The sequence below is a fragment of the Canis lupus genome, chromosome 13, assembly GCF_011100685.1.
Source record: "Canis lupus familiaris isolate Mischka breed German Shepherd chromosome 13, alternate assembly UU_Cfam_GSD_1.0, whole genome shotgun sequence".
NCBI lineage: Eukaryota > Metazoa > Chordata > Mammalia > Carnivora > Canidae > Canis > Canis lupus.
This window is the reverse complement of record NC_049234.1, coordinates 54,655,904-54,681,463: the sequence shown is the minus strand read 5'-3', so window position 1 is coordinate 54,681,463 and position 25,560 is coordinate 54,655,904. Positions and strand designations below refer to the sequence as shown.

Sequence of the window (25,560 nt, the reverse complement as noted above, 5' to 3'; positions counted from 1 at the left end):
GATCCCAGGGTGAGATATTTGTGGGGGCACACTTGAACCCAACCTGCAGTCTGTAGCAAACCTAGACAATTTGTAGCCTGAAAAGAAATGCTTCAGCTGACCTGCAAAACTATGAAAAAGAAGCTACAAACATTTATTGTTGTGAGCCACTAATATTTTGAGGCCCTTTGCTGTATAACAAAAACTAATACTCTGCCTTTAGGCGCTCTTTGCTCTGTTTGATAGAATGCATCTCTGCCAGTTTTAACCTCCTATAATACAACTGGAACTCTCCTGCCTACTGCTTACATGTTTTATCGTTCCCAACCACCTAATGATAAATCCAAATGTTTTAACTTGATCATTCACAACCTGGCTACCACTTACCTTTCCTGACATATCTCAAATATATCTGAAAATGAACCTATTCATCCCAACACACTGATGGATTCATTTCTCCAAAAGCATTTATTATCTATTTCCTTGTTTACTCCATGGCTCATTACTCACCTTCTTTCTTAAAGTATTCTTCTCCTTTCTCAAGGAATAAATACCTGAAAGTATTAAAATATTTGTAAATAATAGTTGCTTCTTACATAGAATATCAAAGGTATTTTGTAAACCTTGTAGGATTAGACTGTTTATATCAAAATAAGTGCTAAGTGAAGGGCACCCTCTGCCCTTCACTCCTGAAATCCTGTAAGTCACAAATATTGAGCGTAATTTTAATATAGTTTAAGTGGCTCCTACACATATGGCCCTTTAAGGGTGCTCCAAATAGACACGACTGTCTTAAGTATGTTGACCATGTCACCTATGTGTTTAAAAAGCAATCAATCACATGACTATGCATCTCAAGTGAAAATAGAAATGAGAGAAGATAAAAACTATTCATTTTTCCTCAGATCTAAAGAAGTTATTAAGATATTTACTTCTGCTTTGATCTATAATAATATGATAAATATTTTTCTTCAGTTGTTTCTTAGTGTTTGGACCACACTTGAGACTTTCAGGTCTCCAGCCTGATACTACATATCTTAATTGCTTTCTGCCAAATCACAAAGGTGTACCCAACTGCCCCACACATGAATATTCTATCCTATGAAATTTTTCCTTGTTGAAATGACTCCTTTCACATGGTATCTTTTATCCAAATCTGCTATTTAAATTGATATATCTGAATCCCCTAGCTAGACACTAAACTTTGAAAAGTCAGACTAGTACTTTGTAACTCCAACCTAAATGATATCTTACATATTATAGGCAGAATATAAGAGGAGAAAGAGTGCAGGATTTGTACCCATAAAGAACTAAGTGCAAAATGTGAGTCTCTCTGTTAATTTTAGTAATTTAAGTTGTCAAAATCTCCAAGTCCCAGATTAATCCTATTTGAAAGTTGGGAAATGTGTGTGTGTGGGGAGATGTACAGGTACTAATACCCAATACATCTGGGACAAGGTATTTGCTTAACAGCTCTTAGTTATCAATCCCACTTCACTTGCCTCAAACTCTAAAAGGGTTGAACTTTTTCACATGAGTTATGATTCATTGTGGGAGCCCCCATGTCTATCAAGTTGCTCTAGTTTATGATTAAGAGTCTAAATTGTTTATCATTTTTGAGGACTTCTTTTCACCAGGATTTCAGTACCCCATTGCTATCTCCAGCAAATTCCAACCAGAAATCAAAGAACACAGACTCGACTGGGCTGTCCATAGAAATGCAGAACAGATAACCTATGCATCACGGCAAAGACTTACACTATGTATCTTCCAGACTTAGAGGGTAAAGTATCTGTTAAATTGGGAGAAAAACTGAAAAGGAAATGAGCATACCATTTTTGTCTGATTTTAATTTAGATGTTCTTTCTTCACATAGATTAAAATTGACAAAAGTTATATTTTATCTAACTAGGTAACAGCCTGAAAGAAATTTAAATAGGGCTGCTTTAACAATACTCTGTCAACTTTCAAAGCTCTGATATTCATAGAGTAATGCCATTGGGGAGCTTTGATAGCTCAGACCGCCTGCCAGGCACTCAATACATATATGACAACAATTGATTAAGCCACAGATGCAGTTCAACGATTAGGCCCCACACACCTCTCATGCCATATCAGTAACAAACAGCTGTTTGTTTACTCTATCAAAAATCATGAACTTTAGCATTAATGCGGTGACCATAGAATACATGTCATTGTCTGAAAACTTCATGTTAGGTTTTAGTTTAAAAATGGCCTGACTAGTAGACTCTGATTCAACCTTTTCAACTTTCCCCTGGATGCCCATAAATGGAGAAGAGAATATACTTTTATATAATAATATTGAAACAAAGTCCCTAAACTTATTGCTGAAAATAAAGAAGAACTTTAAATAACAAAAGCCAAGGAGTTATACTGGGAAACCCAATTAATAAAACCATGTTTGCAGCAGTGAAACAAAGCAAACTTGCTGTTCTTGGAAGTGGATATGAATTAGCTCCATTTCACAATCAATTTCTTGATCAGGAGGCAATCATCAGAGTGGATGATTTTTGGTGCTGGGTAGAATACTTCATACCCATTTCCTGACTATTATAGGAACCTTGCTAGAAATTATGCTAGAATCTGTATAATGCAATTTGCCTTCTAGCATCTCAAGGAGATCGCAAATCTACCACAATTGCAAAGAACACTTAGCAAGACAAACGTATATGTGCTTCTTGGGTGCAAATGTCAGTCCTAAACAACAAATACTTTGAAACTAAACAAAATTTGAGGACACTGGGGAAAAAAATTCTTACAGCACAGAATAAGAACATCATCCTGATACTCAAATCAAAAATATTTAAATCAGGAAAAGACTCTGTGGTATAACCTTGAGCAATGCCAGAAAACCTTCTTCATTGTCCTCAACAGGCTACAAGATCTGACTTTTATGAAAGAAAATAAAGAAGCAGGCAAAGTAATACCAAAAAGAAAAGAAAAAAGCATGTGAGATGAGATTCTCTGGACTAAGAACCTAGCTATTTGTCTTGAAAAAGAATTGTAATTAAATCTTAAAATACCTATTGAGACGAGAACAAAATTTGATGGAAATCATCATCAGGGATCTAGAATAGATAACACAGAGTAAACAAGGAGGATTTATAAAGGGAAATATAAGAACTATGAAAGATAAAGAATGGAAATTTGATATAAAAAGTATAAATGCTTCTGAAGAATGTATCAGAGATATTGAATGGAAGGAAAATTCAAGATACCATAAAAAAGAGTTCTAATAACACTTAGGATGTTAATCTGCAGCAGAATGTCATTCCAAGCTGAACAATGAAAAAAATCTGGATAATATATAACATTTTTTAACTCTTCACGGAGTTGAGGTTACCAGGTAATAAGGTAAACCTAATTCTAAAGGGTGATATACCATCTATGGGCTACAGTAATGAGATTGAAAACATGGGAGCCTTAAATACAAGGTAAATTTGCCCACATTCTGCCTCCCTTTTTCTGCACAATGGACTGGGAAGCCAATCCCAGGGAGCAGAACCAGAAGCCAACTGATAAGGGTATCATTGAAGCAAAACAGCCATGCATTCATTACATGGTGTGGTAATTCATTTTGGCAATAAGTAGCAAGAGCTTTAAAAATGGTTACATCATTTCATCCAATAACTTCATTTTTTGATATATATCAGAAGGTAACAATCAGAAAAAGTTAATTATAGGCAAGATTTTGAAACAACCCAAGAGTCCTACAATATGAAAATGTTTAAACTACAGATCCCCCATATGATGAAATATCATTGATTTAAAATATTTTGTATATTTTTTATTGAAGTTCAATTTGCCAACATGTAACACCCAGTGCTCATCCTGTCAAGTGTCCCCCTCAAGGTCCGTCACCCAGTCACCCCATCTCCCTGCCCACCTCCCCTTCCACTACCCCTTGTTCGTTTCTCAGAGTTAGGAGTATCTCATGTTTTGTCACTAAACCTAATTTTTCCCATTCATTTTCTTTCCTTTCCCCTATAATCCCTTTCACTATTTCACATATTCCCTGTATGAGTGAAACCATATAATGATTGTCCTTCTTCGACTGACTCACTTCACTCAGCATAATACCCTCCAGTTTCATCCACATCGAAGTAAATGGTGGGTATTTGTCCTTTCTGATGGCTGAGTAATATTCCATTGTATATATTTTGAATGACAAAATGCTCATGGCACAATATTAAATGATAAAAGCAAAACAAAAGCAAATTAGCATAGGTGGTATGAGCCTAATTCTTTTTTAAGAATATCATAGTACATTTGGCTCAGGTCATGATCTCATGATCTTGTGTGATTGAGCCCAGTGTTGGGCTCCACCCCGGGCATGGAGCCTGCTTAAGATTGTCTCTCTCCCTCTCCTTCTGCCCACCCCTTCACTCTCTCTTCCACTCTAAAAAAAAAAAAAAAAAAATGAGAGAGAGAGAAAAGAAAAGAAAAGAAAAGAAAAGAAAGAAAAGAAAAAAGAAAAGAAGAACTTATTACAGAAGTTTAAACCACCAAAAGGAATATTATTTATGTAGTAGCATTGAGTTGGCTATCTTTAAATGTCTATTTGTATGAATATGTATGAGAATGATCACTACGCCTATGATGTGCCGTGTCAGTTTGCTTTAAATCCAGTGCTTTAATATGTCAGAAACAATGAATTTTAAAACACAAATCTCTATTTTAACTACTACATGCTGTGAGTACCTAGAAATAAATCATTTCAGTATATGAAATATTTAATCTGCCAAGAAAGAATTTTTAGGTAGGAATTAACCCATTCTTCTTAATGTTATAATTTTTTTGTTTTTGTTTTTGTTGCTGCTATTGATGTTATTATTGTTGTTTGTAAGAGTCATCATTAAATAGATAAGGAGATCTGCTGGAAAAAATAGGAGTGGTTTGCATCAGTGTCAAACAATAGGAAAAAAACAAAGTCTCCTATACATGGGAAAGAACTCTATCATATTTAGTAATGATAATTAAAAATCCAAACATTTTACATTAAAAATTGAAATATAGAAGTGGATTTTTAGAAAAAGTAATTCAAAGAGGGACTAATTTTGCTTTAAATAAAGATGAAAAAAATAAAAATGGTGATATAGTGAACGAAAAAGAATAGAGAAAAAATTGGAAGAAAATTAAAATTCTCACAAGAGTAAACACAAGATAGAAGTAAGAAAAAAATCTAGGAAAAAATAAAGATAAGAGCACAAGGTAACTTTATAAAAGGAAAAGAGTTGAAGGTTTGAGATACATAAATTAAATGAGAATTTATAAATATAAAATGCAATCAAGGCACAAATGTAATCATGCAATCAAGGTATCATAACATGAATTAAAAACTAAAAGAAAAAGGATACGTTTTTAAAATAGAAAAATAAAAAGAATTGCAGAAATTATTTTCAGAAGAAAATAAATGTAACATCTTGACTTGGTTGGAGTTTGGACAAGAAACAAACTTTTAAAATGAAAAAAAAAAATGTCATGAGTTGTGGTTAAATCCTGTATTATCCTTGGTCAGAAGTCTCTCCTTGAAGCAAGGACCAGACCTCTCTGTGAGCAAGGTCTTAGGAATATTAAACTATTTTGCCTTTCCTCACTTCTGTACATCTATCTTGCAATTTGCATCAGCATTGAAACATGATTTGTTTTCTTCTATCATTAAAAATATAAGTCCCCAAACTACACACCAAATTCCAATTAACTCCACCATCTCTTTACCCCTCTTCTCAGTCATACTTTGGAACAGAGTTGTCAACAGTTGGGGATTTTACTTTCTCAATCCACTAAAATCTGACAACATTTGTCCTGATTAACTCCACAGAAGTTACAATTCTTAAGTTTGCCAAGAAAATTGATGTTAAAAAATCCAGTGGACATCTTTTGTCTTTATTCATTAAACTGAGCAACTTTCACTGCAGCTGAAAATATCATTTTTTAAGATTTTATGTATTTATTCATGAGAGACACAGAGAGTCCCTGAATGTGGGACTTGATCCCAGAACCCCGGAATCACGACCTGAGCCAAAGGCAGACATTCAACCACTGAGCCATCTAGGGATCCCTGAAAACATCATTTTCAAAATACAGTAATCTCATGGTTCCCATGACACGTCAGCCCTCCAGGCCTCTTTCTACTTTTTCCTAAAACAATATTTTACCACCTTCATACTACCTTCTCTTACTGCATTAAATATCAGAATTGTTCAGTTCTTTGCCCAGTCTATGTTGAGCAATATCCTCCACTCTATTGGTTTGAATTATGATGTGTTGATGTCTAGGAGTCACAAATATTTCATCCTCAGTCTAGTCCTCCTACCTGTGCTCTTAAATTGTGAAAACAATGATCTTCACCTGAAGGGATCTGTGATACCAAAACACCATATTTCTCAGTTAAATACAAGATTTCACCACTCCCAATTTGGCCCCTATCTAGCTAGTTCTACCTCTTAGTTTATGGTTTACATGGTCTTCAGGTATGCCAGGGTTTTAGAGAAATCATGATACCCAAGCTTGCTTGATCATCTATCATTCCAATCATTCATCAGTCCTTTACATTTTTTCCTCCAAAAATTTTCTTAAATCTATCCATTCATTTTCATCTTTATTCCACCATATTGGTTCCACCATTTCTCCCAACCTCTGCACTGACCTCTTATGGACTCACATGGAGGCCAATATTAACTTTATGCTTTAATAAAAAAATCAGTGTATTTCTCAGAAGTGTTCTAGGTGTAGGGTAGATTACAATGGCTTCATTCTGAGTAAAATTTGAAACCTTCAACATAGTTTAAGATGCCCTTCATTGCTACCTATATTTTAGGACTCTATTGTACCACTCTTTCCTCTTACACTTGTTCTCTAGATATTACTATGATTTCCATTTCTTAAACTCACTGTGGTAGGCAGAATAATCCCCTCACCCCCCCCCCCACACACACACACTCCTAAAGTACCCACAACCTAATCTCTGAAACTCTCTCTTACATGGTAATAAAAAGGACTTTACAAATGTGACTTAGTTAAGGATTTTGAAGTGGAAGTTAATCTTGCATTATCCCAGCAGACCCAGTGTAAGCACAAGGGTCCTTATAAGTAAAACAGGGAGGCAGGGGAGTCAGAGAAGAGTTTGGGTGATATTGTTGCCAGCTGGGGGCCGGGCGCAACAAGACAAGAAATTATACAGACAACATCTAGAAGCTGAAAAGGCAAAGAAATAGATTATCCTCTAAATTCCCTAGAAGGAACACAGCCCTGTCAACACCTTGATTTTAGTCTATTGAGACTGATTTTAGACTTTTGACCTCCAGAACTGTTGTGTAATAAATTTGTGTTAAGTCTCTAAGTATGTGGAATCTGCTACAGATGCAAGAGGTAACCTTCATGTTCTTTCTTGCCTCAAATACTTTGGATGTACTACATGTCCTTTACCTGGCTAATTTGTACTTTTTCTTATGCCTCAGATTAAATATCATTTCATATAGAAAATTTTCTCTGCCTCTCTCCTATAAATGTTAGGTCTCTGTATCAGTTTCCTATTTATCAACATTCACTTAGTGGCTTAAAACAACATATACTCATTATCTTACAGTTCTGGAAATCAGAAGTCCAAAATTATTTTGAATGGGCTAAAGTCAATGCACTGGCAGGGCTGGTTCCTGCTGGAGGCTCTAGAGAATGATCTGATTTCTTTTTTTTTTTTTTTTTTTTCTGGCTTTTAGAGGTCTCCTAAATTTCTTGGCTAATGGTTTCTTCTTCCCTTCATTTCAATTTCTTGCTTCCATAGTCACATCTCCTATCAATAACTATGATCTCTTATAAGGGTTTTGTGATTACACTGGACCTACCAAGATAATCTAGCATAATGAATGGAGAGTCATCTCAAGATTCTTAACTTAGTTATATCTACAAAGTCCATTTTATCAAAAACAGTAACATTCATAGGATCTGGGGATTAGGACGTGGATGTCTTTGGGAGGACCATTCTTCATCCTATCATACCCCCTATTTCATACTCCACAAGATATCCTGTAATTATTTTTATAATAAAAAATCTTATAATTCTATTTTATAATATTTGTTATAATTTGTTTAATATTTACTGTCCTCCTTGGTCATATTCTTTGTGAGTGCATTGAAGAAAACATATATGCCTGGCATATAACAGAGAGTAGATATTTTTTGACTGCTATGACTTCTAGATTTTCAAGTCTTGAACATATTTCCAAAAGGAAATATTTAATATTTCCTTTATTTTCATAAATATTTTCAGGTATATTTTATGAAACTCATATTCCTTGTCCATTTCAAACTGTAGACTTCTGCTTACCTTTTGAAGCTTGTCTCTGAGAGAAAACAAGTAGCTAAGTATGTCATATCTAAACATTATGAAGGGAATGGGCAAGTTATCAAGGTGAATTTAATTTGAGTAGTTTTTAGTTCACTTAAGGAGGCAAAAGTAACCTGGGTTGCAACATTAGATGTTAGCTTTTAATTCATAGAAGTTGATGGGAGTGGAGGTTAAAGGGCAGCAGAGTCCAGAATTAGAATAAAATATCAGTGGGCCCCTGGGTGGCTCAGTGGTTGAGCATCTGCCTTCAGCTCAGGTCGTGATCCCAGGAGCCTGGGATCGAGTCCCACATCACACTCCCTGCAGGAAGGCTACTTCTCCCTCTGCCTCTCTCTCTCTATCTCATTAATAATAAATAAAATGCTTTTTAAAAAAGAATAAAATATCAGAGATTGCTTTAGAATAGTGCTTTTTAAGCTATATTTAATGAAAGACTTCTTATTTTGTAATCAATAATAAGTCATAGTTAGAGAGCTTTGTAAAATATAACAATAAAATGCTAGAAAAAATAACATGAAAATATAACTCTGAAGGACCACATTCTACACAGAGAAGAGACTTAAAAGCCACACATGTGGTCCATTGACTGTTCAAAAGTGGCAATGTATAAAATGACAAATTCCTACCTGTCATTTCAAAACGTATATTAATGAAAAGTTACGAGCAAAATGGCTGTTTTCCATATTAAACCTCTTTCTAAAAACTGATGAATTACATGCATATCAGTACATATAATAAGATGAATGAGTTTGCTTCTTGCTTGTTAGTTTATCTAATCTAGACCAGATTGATGGCAGTGGTACTTGCATGGGATAATGTACATTTACACAGTGTTTTAATATATTTTATTTTAATAACATGGGTAGAGAAGCCACTCTCTAAGGGGTTTGTTGAGTTGAATACAAAATGAAATTTAAAATCATTTCAGTCAATCTCTGAATGTTTTTAACTTTTGTCCAAATGAAGGCAGTTATGCTGCTTTGCAAGATTTATCTTCAATTATTGATCAGTCACAATTTCAACAATTTATTCTGTAAAATTGTGATTACACTTAAATTAATTTATGATTAAAGAAAGGAATTCTATATTCATAGATATCCTATTTGTGCACTTTATTCTGTTGGAAAATGCAAATCAAAATTTTCTGTAAAATTCTTAAGTTTTGCAGTGATAACTTTTTTATAGATATGTGGTATCAGCATCCTCTGATAATCATTCTTAAATTAAGAAACACATTAAAGAATCTGAGGAAATGGTTCTTCTGGACTTCTAAATTTTGGTTTTGTTCTTTGGTTTTCTCTGCCTTTGAAGGCTATGTTGTATTCATCCTCTGTGTGCAAAAAAATGTAAGGATTACAAAAACTGAATATATGCAATATGAAAGTAGAAGACCAATTTATAATCTTAAAATTTTGAGACCAAAGTGACTTTTATTTTGTAGAAATACTAAATGTTCATTCAGTAATTCAAACATCTTGAAAACAATGCTTGATTTCTAGCATGCATTAATTGTTGTTTATGATTAGTTTCCATGTTATCACTTAAAAATTTCAACTTTAATAAATTAGCCTTTTGTAATTAATAAATATTACTAAGTCACTAGGCACTTTCTTTTCTCCCACAGCAAATCTTTCTCCATGAAGGAAGCAAGGAATCAATTTTGGCACAGGCTCACTCTTTAATCTACGTAACTGCTTCAGAAGGTTCGTCAGATATCACCTCTGTTTCTTCAGAACACACTCCTATAGAAACTTAATTTTTTTTAAAATGTAATGTTTTACATTTTTATAAAATATTCTAAAAGTTAGTTGTGCTTCCAGCAGTTAAGCTGCAAAAACTTATTCTTCCTTCCCATCACTACTGTGTTCAATATTTTAAATTGTCATGTTAGCTGTATCTGGACATTTGCCAAGTTGCAATGAAAGATACTTTGATAGCCTGTTCTCTAAGATGGTCCTTCTTATCATTAGCCTGTTCTGGAATATGTCATTAAGGTATCAGTGGAAAACAGCACTTTCACTACTTTCTATACTACAAATTCACCCAGTATTTATTTCTAAGCATATATGTCAATATCACAATTGTATATTTTAGTGTTGACTTTTACTTTATTAGAATGCATGCAGTCATGTTCAAAGGTAAACTATGAAACATCAATACACTTTCCTTCAAGTAATTTTTGTGGCTTTGAAGTTATTTATTTATAATTTGTTCATAATCTCTACTAAGATTTTGATGGTTTTATTGCTTCATCAGTCACATCATGATCCTGTAAGTATGGCACTAGTTTTAGCATTCCTCTTTAAGGGACACCTGGGTGGCTCAGTGGTTGAGCATCTGCCTTCTGCTCAGGACATGATCCTGGCATCCCGGGACTGAGTCCCACATCAGGCTGCCCACTGGGAACCTGCTTCTCCCTCTCCCTCTGCCTACGTCTCTGTGTCTCTCATGAATAAATAAATATAAAAAACCCTTTTTAAAAATTCGTCTTCAATTATTGTTATAAAATCAAACTTGGTACACAAGATATTATGTTTCTAAGTAAAATTAGTAGTAAGTCTTTGGGATTTTTTTCAGAGTTACTTCCATTGCCATCATTTGGATTATAACTGACAAAGTGGATCATTACACAGGCAGCGTGCTCCTGGAAACAGCAACAGCTAAGAACTGATTCCCCAACGTATATACTCACACTCTACCCAATTGTGTTCTGGGAAATGGCTTACTGCAAAGAACCACCTTTTCTCATCATAGGACTTAGATAAGACTCAAGAATGCCTCATGTTTACCTATCACAAGGCAAGACACAGATCTTCCAAATTTTCGTTCTTTGTCTTAGAAGTGACTAGCTGAATTACTTGTATCCTTTGGCCAATCTGACAGAACACCTGCCAACATGACCATGTGTTAGGTAGGTTTCTCTCCCACTTCCGAGACTCTAAATTTTACCCACTTTTAGACTGGACCATCATCAAAATGTGAAAGAACCTCCACAGAAGACCCTCCCAGGAATCAGCTGACCATAGGAAAATAAGTTCCTTGATGAAATGTCTGATCACACCACCTGCTCAACCCACCCATATTCCCTCCAAAAAAATTCCTTTTTGCCTGACGTTTGAGACACTTGTAGATCTTGTGGTTAGACAGCACTCTCTTATGTAGAAGTCTATCTACTTCTCCCTATTGCAGTAGTCTTTTCAAATAAAATATCTCCTGATCTAGGTCTTGATTTGTTTTTATTTGAGAGTTTTGGTGTTCTGAGACCCAGATGGAGTGCTGCCCACCCTGAGACTCTGCTGTCTTCACCTCAATTCGTTCCAACTTCTCTGGTCTTTTGTGTCCTTTTGTCAGCTGGGCAACTCACCACAGTGGGGAGTCTCAACTCCCCATACATTGTTCTAGATATTTGTCTATTGTAACATGATAAGGAGTTACTTTGATTCTTTCATGCATAAAAATTTTTTTTCGCCTTCTGTGAGGCCTTTTCTGTCTTTCTGTGGCTCCTCAAGCCAAAGATTATATGAGGGAATTTCCTTAGCTCCTCACCTGGGTAATGCATGGAAGAATTTCCTTGGTACTTTGAGGATTATCTGAAGGAATTCATCAGGTGGACCTCTTTCCCAGATCACTTAAGGTTTTATTTCTGATTTAATATTATCTATTCCTATGGGTAACTTTCACTCATTAGTCTCCCTGCTTCCTCTTCTCCCATTGATTATGTTTTCCCATATGTCATTGTCTTAATTTGTTCTGGATGCCATAACAAAGTACCATAGATTGGGGAACTTAAACAACAGAAATTTACTTTCTCACAGTTCTGGAAGCTGCAAGTCTGAAATCATGGTATCAGCATGGCTGGGTCTTAGTGACCTTGCTTTGCAGATGGTGGCTTTCTTGTTATGTATTCACATGGCTTTTCTCAGAGAGAAAAGCTTTCTGGTATCTCTTCTTAGAAAGGCACTAATCTCACAGGAGAGCCCTACCCTTGAGACCTCTTCTAACCTTTATTCCCTTCTAAAGCCCCATCTTAGAATACCATTGCACTGGGGGATTAGAGCTTCAATGCCTGAATTTTGGAAATGCACAAACATTTAATCCATAACAGACACTAATTCAGTACCTTGAGAAAAGTTAAATATCACCACAGAACAATTTAAAACTTCAATGTTCTAGATGTTTGGGAAATTTGGAGCTGCCCCAAACTGGACCATTGATAACTTCCCACCCATCACCCATCCCTTCTCTCTCTCTCTTTTTTTTCTTTTTGCTGCCTTCAGCTCCTATGAATCTTTATCTGCCCCCACTCCCCAATATCTCCAGTTTCTCAACCCCTCTATCCATCTCTGCCAGACTCTGGCCCCTCATCTCCCTGCAGTCACTCCACACTCCAGCTTTAGGTGCCCCACTGGGCTTAGGGGCCTCAGAAGCAATCGCTTGATAGTAAAAAAGCTAATTAGAAGCAAGCCGGTTTTGCATCACTCATTCACCTAGATAGTCACTTGCTCTCTATTCAGTCCCTTGTCCAAAATTTAACCCACAGACTAAATAAGATTGCTCCCCAGATTAAAAAAAACAATTAAAAGGGAGTGCCTGGCTGGTTCAGTCAGTAGAACATACAGTTGTGGATCTCTGGGTTGTGAGTTAGAGCCTCATGCTGGGTGCAAAGATTACTCAAAAAATTGAAAGTCTCCCCCACAATCATTTGTGAGTATTCTTCAAATTTCATATTGAGCAGGTAACCTCAAATTGTCCTATCAGCCCAAAGCACAGTTATGATAATGATATACAAATGAAGCAAAGATGAGAGCCAGGCCTTTCCTATAAACCAGTGAGTTTTGTATTTCTGTGTTTATGTCTGACTCTAGCTAAATTTTGGAATTGAACCTAAAAATCTCTGTATTTGGGTCTGTCTGTAAATGCATGCATATATATGTATGTATGTGCTGCAAACAGAATCATGCCCCCCACCCATCCCGATTCATATATTAAAGCTCTGATCTCAATGTGACTATATTTGGTGATAGGGTCTTTAGAGAGGTAATTATGGTTAAGTGAAATCATAAGAGTGGAGTTTTCATAGGGCTTTTAAGAAAGATGACCTCCCTCTCTCATTCTTTCTCCCTCTCCCCACCACAACTTCCTGTACACACAGAAGAAAAGCCATATGAGAGACAACAATTTGTAAGCCAGAAAGAGAGCTTTTACCAGAACCTGATCATGCTGGCACCTAGATTTTAAACTTCTAGCATCCAGAACTATGAGAAAATAAATTTCTGTTATTTAAGCCAATCAGTCTGTGGTGTTTTGTTATGCCAGCCCCAACAGACTAATACACAAATGTTGATACTGTGAAGGAGGACACCACTGTAATGAATGCCTAAACGTGTGGAAGTAGTTTCAAACTGAGTGATGCACAAAGGTCAGAAGAGTTTTGAGATGCATCCTTGAAATAGCCCAGATCATCCTGAAGGGACTGCTGATAGAAACATGGGCATTAATGATAATTTTTGTGAGGTTTCCTGTGGAAATGAGGAACAAGTTATTGGAAACTGGAGGAAAGGTGATCCTTGTTATGAAGTGGCAAAGAACTTGGCTGTGTTCTAGTGTTTTGTGGAAGGTAGAACTTGGATATTTGGCTGAGGAAATTTCTAACCAAAGTATTGAAGGAGAAGTTTGGTTCCCCCCCACCCACCCACTCACATAAATTACGAGAGGAGACATAATTTGGAGTAACTGTTAAGCAAAAAGGAACCAGAACTAGAAGATTTGGAAAATCCTCATCCTATCCATATTACAATAAACAAGGAAACGTGTTCTGAAGTGAACACTGAGATTGTGGCTGTAAAACCATTTGATAAAGAAACTATGGATGCAATTCACAGATTTAATTGGCTTCAGCCATCTCAACAGAAACCAGGGATAGAAAGGGGATCACATAAGCAGAAACCATGCCAGCTGGAACTAAAGGGGACAGAGAAAACAGAACAGAATGAATGAAGGCTGTCAGATATCTGGGATTCTACAAGACAGGACCATAAATTTATCCAGTTGTGAATATACATGTAACAATCTTCAAAAAAAGGGGAAAATGAGGTCATCAAGGCTGCCACTCCCAGCAGAGACCCAGAGGGCAAGGCTGATTCTCTTTGATTTCAGACAGTGATTCACTACATTAGATTCAGCAGGCCAGGATGCCTCTGTCAAGAGTCACAGGAGCGAGGCCACTATGGAGACCCATGTGGATCGAGTCCCGCCAGGTTCCCTCTCTGTGTGTCTCTCAGAAATAAATAAATAAAATCTTAAAAAAAAAAAAAAAGCCACAAAGAGCATTTTGTTTGCCTGCATGTGTTTACATTATGTATGTGTAATATTTCCCTACCTCTAGATGATTAACAAGTTGTTATAAAATGCCTTAAAAGAGCTCATTCTAATAACTCATTCTATTTATTAGAGATAAATAAGTGCTTATATAAATGGAATCTTAAAATACCCAGAGATTGAGACTTATTCAATATATTTTTTTCTATTTGGATATATTCTTCCTAAACTTATATGTTACTAACTAAATAAACTTGCATTATATCTATCTGCCAGATGTTTAAGATTATGAAAATTTAAATTTATGATTAATCAAATTGAATCATTCTAACAAACTTCATTTCAATAAAACAATAATGCTTTTTGGTATGTCAGTGTGAAGGCATAATCTCAAAGATCTTTTGGTAACTTAAAATCTTAGGTGTATGGGGATCCCTCGGTGGCTCAGCGGTTTAGCGCCTGCCTTTGGTCCAGGGCATGATCCTGGAGTCCCAGGATTGAGTCCCGCATCAGGCTCCCTGCATGGAGCCTGCTTCTCTCTCTGCCTATGTCTCTGCCTCTCTCCCTCTTTGTGTCTCTCATGAATAAATAAATAAAATCCTTAAAAAAAAATCTTGGGTGTATGCTAAATTTGGTTAACTAATGACTATTATTTAAATACCTAAATTACTTCTAAGATAAAATACTGAAATATAAGTTACTAAGCCTCATCTTAAAACTGTATGCATTTGGGTCTGTTAATAAATATAGTTATCTTTGGCCACATTGACAAATTATATCACAAGGACATATATGGTTATAAAACTGAAAAGATAAATATTCCTAAGCTTTACAGCAAAACCCTGGCCTAAGATATTCACAATTACATTTACAATTACATTTTACTGTGAAATAGAAGTTAATGTATTTAAAACTTAAAATCACTATATGTTAATGAGGTTCTACTAGGAGAAATAGTGGCAGAAAAAGATAGTTTTCCATATAAGGTGTTCAGGACGTGTTTTCACTAAAGGAAGAGGGAGTTGTTTTGTTCCAATGTAAAATAATTAGTTGTTCCATATAATAAAGGGGAAAGTGGAGGACAAAACTTGAATGAGTATACAAAATTGTACAGTTCCACAGAAAAACAAGTTATTCATCCTGCTCAAAGCCATCAAAGCTCTGATGGGTTTATTTTTAAGAGATTTCTGTAAGGGGCTTTTGTATAAAGTGTTATAGCTGACCCTTGAACAACATGAGTTTGAACTGCAGGGATCCACTTATATGTAAATTTTTTTCAATAATACAGTAGAGTGCCATAAATGTATTTTCTCTTCCATATGATTTTCTTATAATAACATTTTCTTTTCTCTAGCTCATTTTATTGTAAGAATACAGCACATAGTACATAAAACATAAAAAATATGTTATCTGGTCAAGAGTTGGCTATCAGTAGTTAAATTTGGAGGGAGTCAAAAGTTATACAGGGATTTTCAACTGCATTGGGGGTCAGCGCCCCCTAACCTCCACATTTTTCAAGGTCAACTGTCTATTGATACAAAACTAGAATCTGGTTTTCTCTGTTAAAATGACAAAATTTCTTGAATTATTGGTGTGCTCTTAATAAGAGGTTATAAGAGGTGTATCTTTACCTTCTGAATAACCTGCCGAGAAGCCAAAAGTTCTGTCATATTAGAATTGTTTCTTGTGTTTTCTTCTGACTTTTCCATGGCCTTTATTACTTAAAAGAATAAAGTTTTCTTACTTTTGTGCTAAGATTCAATCATGTTACATTTTATGTATATTTTGAAAATATTTTCCCACTTTGATTTTCAATCAACTTTGTTTTGCATGCCACAAAACAAATTTCCTTGTCAGTTGCATTATTTTTAAATGAGCTTTCATCAGATCTTTCACTTTTGAAAATTATCAAGAGTAAATAAGTTATAGTTAAATTGTGTGCATACTCTAGACACAGTTTTTGTCTTACTCTTGTGCCTCCTGAAAGCACTTGCAAATCAACTACAAATCAGAATGATTTTCCTTAAAAAAAAAAAGAAGATTATTTCACAGACCTTACAAAATGACAATGCCAGGTACTCTTGACATAGGTTTCAGATGGCATTGCCCAAATAACTTTGAGACTATACTATTAGACTGGGCCAGGACTTCCAAAACCCTAGTGTAGAAGCAGATGGGTTCATGAGACTATTAACCCCAAGTCAATCAGAAAAAAAATTAATTACTTAGAATTGAATGAACTGATTAAGGGTAATTATAGGTTTTGCTTGGAATACTGCTGATAATTTAATACCCTAAGTTCTAGATACAAAGAAACCCTTTCTGTTTGCTCTTATGCTCCCTATAATTCCTAAAAATTTATACTTGTATAAGTAGATATGAAACACTTTTTAAAGATTTTATTTATTTATTCATGAGAGACACACAGAGAGAGGCAGAGACATAGGCAGAGAGAGAAGCAGGCTCTTCACAGGGAGCTCGATGCAAGACTCAATCTCCAGACGGGGATCACACCCTGAGCCAAAGGCAGACATTCAACCTCTGAGCCACCCAGGCATCCCAGATATGAAACATTTATCCTACTCTCTCTACTTCCATCTTTCTATATTTTGGAAACTTTTATTCATTAAGTATTCTTATTTCGTGGCAACATAATTTTTGCTTAGGTTTGGTAAGAATCTGTTTTCCTTTGTTAACAGGACATAATTGGAAACATTGGTAATAAACTAAGGCTTTGACTGAAATGTCATATTGGAGGATGATGCTTTTTAATCAGATATGACCAAACACTTTGAGTTAAGGAGTTAAAGTTACCTTTATGGAACCAATGCTCATAACATCTATTAGGAAAACTGATAAGGTAACCAGGATGCAGAATTCCCAGACTTATTAAGTAAGTCTTACTGAGTAAGAAAGAGACTTTCTTTGCAGGCAAGGAAAACTTAGAATATTTAAGAGGCTTCAGAAGAGGGAAATTCACCCAAACCTATAGGTACTGCAGGTGAAACATGATGGAGAGTCTTTGGTTTGGCTTCCTGGCCTTAACAGAATTTTTAAAAACTATATCCAAGATTCCTTACAAAAAATTTCAGCAAAGCAAGCAACATGTTGGACTGTAATCCTACAAAATATAAGCATCTCACTCTACATCAACTCACATCACAAGATGACCATCATCAAAACTGGTCTTAACCTGCTCTGTGAAGTGAGTCCACTGTTACGAGGCTTACATGCAGTATTGTTGTCAAACTACCATAAAATTACTCTAAAGAATTCTAAGCTCTTCTTCTGAATTTAGTACTTCTCTGTCCGTATTCCATGAACAAATACATTGCAAGCAAGTCTTATAGGCCTTTCAATCTGTGCACACAGAAAACCTTCCTTTTTATTTCTGTCTTCTTCACTTTCCTCATTAATGTCTTATAGTTTTCAGTGTCCATGCCTTTTATTTCTTTGGTGATGTATCACTGGGTATTTTGTTCTTTTTGATGCAATTGTAAATGGATAGTATTTTTTTTTTAATTTCTCTTTCTGATAGTTCATTATTAGTGTAGAGAAATGCAACAGATTTTTGCATCTTGATTACCTATCCTGAAATTTGATTAAATTTATTTACTAGTTATAATAGTTTTTCAATGGAGTCCTTCAGATTTTCTAAGTGTATTACATGCCATCTGCAAATAGTGACAGTTTTACCTCTTTGTTTCCAATTTGAATGGTGATGAACCCCTTTAAGGGGACAAACCCCTTGTTTGTCCTGAAAACTCTTCATCTCTCCTTCAATTCTGAATGATAACTTGGACAGAGAGAATATTCTTGGTTGGAGGGTTTTTTCCCTTTCAGCACTTTAGTATATCATGACACTCCTTTCTGGCCCTCAAAACTTCTGCTAAAAAATCTATGATAGTCCTATTCTTATTCTTATTCCTTTGTTCCAGTTATTCCCTTGTTGCTTATAAGATTCTTTCCTTGTCTTAACTTTTGACTTTTTAATATTAATGACTTTTGGTGTCCTTTAATTATAATGTCATTTTAGTTGGAACTCTCTGGACTTCCTGGATCTACATATCTATTTCCTTCCCTAGGTTAAGGAAGTTTTCATTGATTATTTCTTCAATGAAGTCATTTACCCCTTTCTCATGACATGAACCTTATAATGCCAATGTTAGTCCTTTTGATGTCTTATAAGTCCCTTAACCATCTTCACTTTTTAAATTCTTCTTTTCTTTCTGCTCTTCTGACTGAGTTCCACTGCCTCGTTTTCAAGTCGACTGAATTTTTCTTCTGCTTCATCTGGTCAGGTGTTAAATCCCTTCAGTCTATTTTTGAGTTCAATAATTGTAGTTCAATTCTGCGACTTTTATTTGGTACTTTCTTATATTTCCATCTCTTTGTTGAAGTTCTCACTCTGTTTATACCTTTTCTTCTCCAGTTTGGTGAGCATCTTTTTGACCATTACTTTGAACTTTCTATCAGGTAACTTACTTTTCTCTATTTCATTATTATTTTCCAGAGGTTTTTATCTTGTTTCATTCTTATTATTTTTGCTACTTTTAGATACACAAAGCATGCCAGGATTCATAAAATATTCACTTTGATTGAAATCATATGTACATTATTACTAATGTACACCTAGAATGGTTCACAAAATCCTCCCCTTCTTCCTCCCAACCCTCTTGCAAGGTCACAGCCACAAATACCAAGGTCACAAAATAAGTGATCACCAAATGAAAAATCTCATCCTATAGCATGAATTCCTTACTGATAAATATAATAAAAAGCCATCAAGTATAATTCCCTCATATCTGTACAGTGCATAAGCCAAGAATTTATTCATAGTCTGCCCAGTAGTTTTCATTCCATTGTTTAGCAAAATATATGCAGTCACCTACCACGTAATAATTATTCTTCTTCCATTAATACATGGTTAATATTAGGCATGATCCTAAAGTGTAATTTGATAAAGATTTTCAATCCCAGCTGCTTCTGCTCTCTCTTTGAGTATAAAACTTGTCATTAATATTGCCATCAACTACAGTTTTCTAAGTCTTTTTTTTTTTAAGATTTTATTTATTCATGCATGAGAGACACAGAGAAAGAGAGAGAGGCAGAGACACAGGCAGAAGGAGAAGCAGGCAGAGGAAGAAGCAGTCTCCATGCAGGGAGCCCAACGTGGGACTCAATCCCAGGTCTCCAGGATCACACCCTGGGCTGAAGGTGGCGCTAAACTGCTGAGCCACCCAGGCTGCCCCTAAGTTGCTTTTGCTACAAAGAGTGCAACTATAAATGTTTCCCCAACTTTTGGTCTCTTGTATAGTTCTAGCAACAAAATTAATCAATTTTATTGAATGAAAATAGATCCTACAGGTCAAGCGGCAATTTCCAATGTATTCTTTCCAGGCCCCTCAACCCTCACCTCTGCAATAGTAGGAACACTATCACAACTGCCACACTACCAGAGAGCTGGTGTCTAATTTCCCCTCTTGGAGGAGTGTAGAATGTGCTCCAGGCAATAGTATGGGGGATCAGTCACAGATAAGGAGACATGTTGGAGTGGGCAAAATGAAGGCAGAGTCTTTAGATTATAGGACAGCTTCATTGCAACTGGATGTTCAAATCAAAGGGCTGCAGGTTATCTGTTGTTGGCCCTCTCCATTGTAAAGAAAAATTATAGCAACACAGCCATACTCCATGCAATTCGGGTACCTAAAAATAAAGGTATTTTCTGCATATGATTCAGATAAGATTGGGGGCTTTTAAGTCCTTCCTCTGTTCTCTGCCCTCTCCTTTCTTTCTCTTACCTCCCCTCTTTATTTCCTTTCCTCCTTCCTTTCTCTTTTCTTCCCTTCCTATATGATCTTAGCCTTTTTTTTATTTTATTTTATTTTATTTTTAAATGGGTGATTTCCCTAAGTCATATGGTCCAAAAGAGTGGAATATTTCTCAGGGTACAAGCTGGAAACTTCACAAGGAAGCAGAGGGAACACATCAATTAATCCTTCAAGAAATGTCTTGCCAGACATTTATGCCCCTGTTTGACAAGTCTTCATAATGGAAAATGAACTGGGGAATCGTGCTAAATTAATCTCCAGTCAAATATAATTCAATTTTTAAGATATTCATAAATGTACTTCCTATTTGCACTTTTCTTTTCCTGTCACATATATGAAATAGTGACACTTGAAGATTTATGTGTCCCAGCATATAGAGATTTGTATTCCATATTCACCACTAGAGACCACTTCACTCTTTGTTTATGATGTTATTTTGGGTTGTACTATTTATGTTACTCTTTTCATCACTTTTTTATGCTTCAGTAAACCACATTTTAGTCATGGGTCCATTTTTGAGAACTGAAGATATAATGCAGCACAAGCATAAAAAACAAAATTACAAATTTAATAATGTTAACGTAGCATGAAAATGGCATAAAAATATATTAGGTGAGACAAACTGTATCTTATTAGCTAGATATTTGTAGACAAGCCAATATGGTCCTTAAAAGGACATGTATAACTACAGAGAACATACTTACCATTAATTGTATGAATAATGGGATTTCTATGCAAATAAAAATTAATCCTACATTTCAGATTTGCTTAAAGTCATGAACAAAATAGTTTTATGGATTTTAGATTTTTCCTCTTCAAACTGACAAACTCCCTCCAACATGGCCACATACCATACTTTAATAAATGTTGTTTTGACTGTCAAAGTATCGTGTCTCCTTTAACATTTCTTGTCTTTAAATTTCATTATATATTACTTTTTCCCCTTTTCCATCTGAGACAGTGTATGTGTATACACATACACAAATAGACACAGATATACATACATAATAATTAGGAAATAAATTAGAAGGAACCCCTGTGTTTTGAACTCTTATCATATAATTTAAAGCAATTAATAAAGAGCACAGGAGCATAAAAACTTATCTTGACCTTAGAGTGCTTATCTCTAAGAAGCCAGATAAAATACAGCAGCAGTTTTCATTTGTCTACAGCTTACATCTTCTCCATAGAATATGCAATGACTGCAGCCTTACTCAAGAAGGATGCTGTGTTATCTTGCCAGCACAAATAATCTGAAGGAAGAAGACTGATACTACAAGAAAAGAAAATTATTGCTGAATATAACAATAATGATATTGCACCCCCATTTAGAGAAGAGCCATCTGGAAAGAACCAAAATTCACCCCTCTGACAGATACCCAACATTATGGTGAATAAGCATCTGTGTTTACATATAAAAATATTTTGATGAATTTTCTAAACATAAGTATCTGGCAAATTAACTTTGTCATAAAAATAACTATTCACTATTTTAGCATCTATAAACTGATTTGTTCAAATTCACTTCTATCTTCTTCTCCTTTTCTAAAATAAGAATATTAATATCTAGAGATGCCTGGGTGGCTGGCTCACTCAGTTGAGCAACCGACTTTGATTTTGGCTCATGTCATGGCTTCACCCTCCATAGGTTTCCATGCCTATGAGGAGTCATCTTGGGATTCTCTCCCTCTGTCCCTCTCCCTGTATGCATATACACTCTTTCTTTCTTTATCTAAAATCGATAAATAAATCTTTTAAAAAAAGAATACTGATATCTACTTTTCTATTCTGTAGATATAAGGATCAAGTGGGAAAAAATATTTGTGAAATTTGAAACCTGAAAGCAGTCACATAAATGTAAAATTTTGACATAGACCTTTGTTCAAATAAATGAATAAAATATCATAATTGAAGATAAAAGTGATTATCATATTAATTCATAATTTATTATTTCTTAGAATAAGCTTACATGTGTGTTGAAGGGAGTATATATAAGTACTTTCAGTACCATTAACATATAAACATATCTGAATCTTTATATAACCATGTATGTATAAATAAAGTGGTATAACTATATGTGAATTAATTCAGTTGGCATGTATTGAACTCATACTTTGAGGAATAGCCAAGCTAGAAAAACAATCACAGTCCTGACTTCCTGCCTTCACTCTGTGCTGGAGCAGGGAATTGATACACATTACCACAAAATTCATTTCACTAAAATTTATAGAAAGCAGAGAAAAGAATAGCATTTATTGAGTTCTCAGCATTTTAACTTATATCATTAAATTCAAAAGTTATATTAAGTGAGATATCTTACTTTAACTAGTGTCATTTGTAGGAAAGGTCAATCAGATACCTTAAGACTGATTAGGAGAAAGGAGTAAGAATGCAGTAAGAGGTGTCTTTACAGCAGGGATAGCACAGAGAGTCTTGGGTTACTACATATAAAGAATTAATGTTGGTAGCTTCCAACCTAAATGGCAGACCATTCCTAAGTAAACTTGTTTTTTCTATTCATGGCTAGATATATTTCTACAAGGTACTATCATAAAGAGGTTGCTAAAAATGTCATTTCAAGACATCCTAAAACCTTTTGTAAGCTTATTATTGTGTTCGGTTTTATTCATTTGGCACCTCTTAAAAAATAATGAAATTTTTGGCATCTCTATTATGATGTTAAAATGATGTCATCTGTGTTAAAAGTCAGCCATTATGACAGCTATATTTCACAAATCTGAGAAAAGGGGCATATTAAAACTACTTGGTTATTATTTTGAAGAACTAGAGGATTCCTAAGGCAGTCAGCCCAAACAGTAGATGATCTACAAAGGTGGATACTTTGGGAAAATTTTTAAAAGGGGGGGAAGGGGTGTACTTTTCAGGGGAAAATACAAACATATACACTCTGAGAAATATGGGCTCTCTGATAAAAAGGATGAATTATATATATATATATTTTTTTTTAAATAATCCTATTTCTTTGTATATATACTTCAAGTAGTCTTAAGTGGTTCTGTTAAGGGTCTTATTAGATATATGCAGTTATGACCACTTTTGCCATTTAATACTTAGCAGAGTGTTTTAAAATCATCCACTAGCATTCTTTACCACAGAAGCAAGCAGAATAAAGAGACAGACACTGATTTAATTGTTAACAAATACCACACTGGAGGCCAGATGAGGGCTAAAATTCAGTGTTTTCTTCTTAATATAAAATCTGAAGACATATAGTCTCAATAAGGAAAGATTCAGGGACAAAGAAAAACTGTTGAACTATGTAAATATAGTTATAAAAATGCAATAGGTCGGGCAGCCCGGGTGGCTCAGCCGTTTAGCGCCGCCTTTGGCCCAGGGCCTGGTCGTGGAGACCCGGGATTGAGTCCGGTGTCGGGCTCCCTGCATGGAGCCTGCTTCTCCTTCTGCCTCTGTCTCTGCCTCTCTCTCTCTCTCTTTCTGTGTGTGTGTGTCTCTCATGAATAAATAAATAACATTTTTTTTTTAAAGCAATAGGTCAAAGAAAGGTTTTTTTAAAAAAAATCTTATGAACACCTAGAAGATAAAGTTTGAGAAGACAAGCTTTGGCTTGTCTTGAACAAGTTGATTACAAAGAGCAAATTCATCTGAAAAGAGAAAGTTAGCATAAATTATCCCTAAGATTCTTCTCAATATGGAAGGCAGCATGATAAGATAGAAAAAGTACAGATTTTAGGATCACTATTGCCTGGTTTTTAATCTAAAATTCACCACAAACTGGCTGGATGAGCAATGGCAAATGAATCAACCTTTGTGAGTCTAAACTTACTCTTAGAATAAGTACCTTCAAGATTGCTAGAAAATAATTAAGGACTTGGCACATAACCTGGCATATAGTGGGCACCAAAATGTATTAGTTTTTTTTCTCCATCTATTCCTTTTTATTACCCTAAAATTCTATGAATTGTAGGAACCGGATTACTCAGGTTATAAAGATTATTGTCTCAAGGTCTTCCTAGCTTAGTGAACCTCAAGGTGGTAACTACATTTCTTCATGAGTAACATTAGGGTTAAAATATATGCTTTGTTTCCTCTCTGCTTGTTAAAACAAATAAATAGTATAAAAACACAGTCAACAAAAAGGGCTATACTCATGGACCGGGAGGAAATTAACATTTCTGAGCGCTTACAGTTTTGGATGATTTGTTTGCAGGCAGGATCATTCAAACTTCATCACATTACTATGAGTTATTTAATTCACAAGTGAGAAAACCACAGGAAGGGTAAGTGACTTGGCTAAGGCCCCTCAACTGTTAAGTCACAGAGCAGCAAAGTCAGTCCAAGCATGCTCACCTACCCACTGTACACATGACTTCTGAAGCACTAAGGTTGTTAGTAAGAGGAAGGGGGACTATTGATCTTTAAGCAAGAATTCTGAAGGGAAAGGTGAAGGGTAGGCTAAGAGTATGGGCAGCGATTTAAGTGTCTGCTCATTTAGCAGAACAAAATGAAACTGGCTAACCTAATGAGGGGTTATATATAACAAGTAAATCAGGGGGTAGGGATAATTATTAAATACAACATTAATGTATATGTCTTTGAGTGTAATTTTTTTTCTTTTATAAACCTGACAGTGAGAAAAGGAAGAAAAGTCCATGCTAATTCATCATATATTCTAATACACTTCAGCCACAGAATAAAGAAACCATGCCAGTTGCTGCTACTGCAGACAGAGAGCGAAGAAATCCTCTACGAGCCCCATGGGTTTACAGAAGTCTATCCATCACTCTGTCAGTCTTCCGGATCATTATTCAAGTTGCTATCCCCAATTTTGCTGGATATATCAGATCAACTCCAGCTCCATAGGTAATTTTTCTCCCTAATGGGTTTGGAATTTGTTCTTTTTTTATTATCTTTGGGCTAATGTGCTGCTCAAAATCTTTGAGAGTGATAGTAAGAATGTCAGTCATTAGCTCTGGGTAGGGGCGGGGGAGGGGAAGGCGGAAGGTGTATTTAATTCACAAACCATCACCTTATTACTACTACCCAGGGAATTTAAAGGTATAGACAGAACAGTTACATTCACTG

At 35.3% G+C, this 25,560-nt stretch overlaps 1 long non-coding RNA gene across 1 annotated transcript in view; it reads right to left on the bottom strand.

Moving 5' to 3' along the window:
- LOC119864943 overlaps window positions 1-24,720 on the bottom strand; it is a 43,901-nt gene extending 19,181 nt beyond the window's left edge. The window contains exons 1-2 of the long non-coding RNA XR_005368393.1: window positions 24,663-24,720; window positions 490-533 (exon numbers count right to left, since the gene is read on the bottom strand). This is a non-coding gene — a long non-coding RNA (uncharacterized LOC119864943). The remainder of the gene's footprint in view (window positions 1-489; window positions 534-24,662) is intronic.
- Window positions 24,721-25,560: the final 840 nt, after the last annotated feature.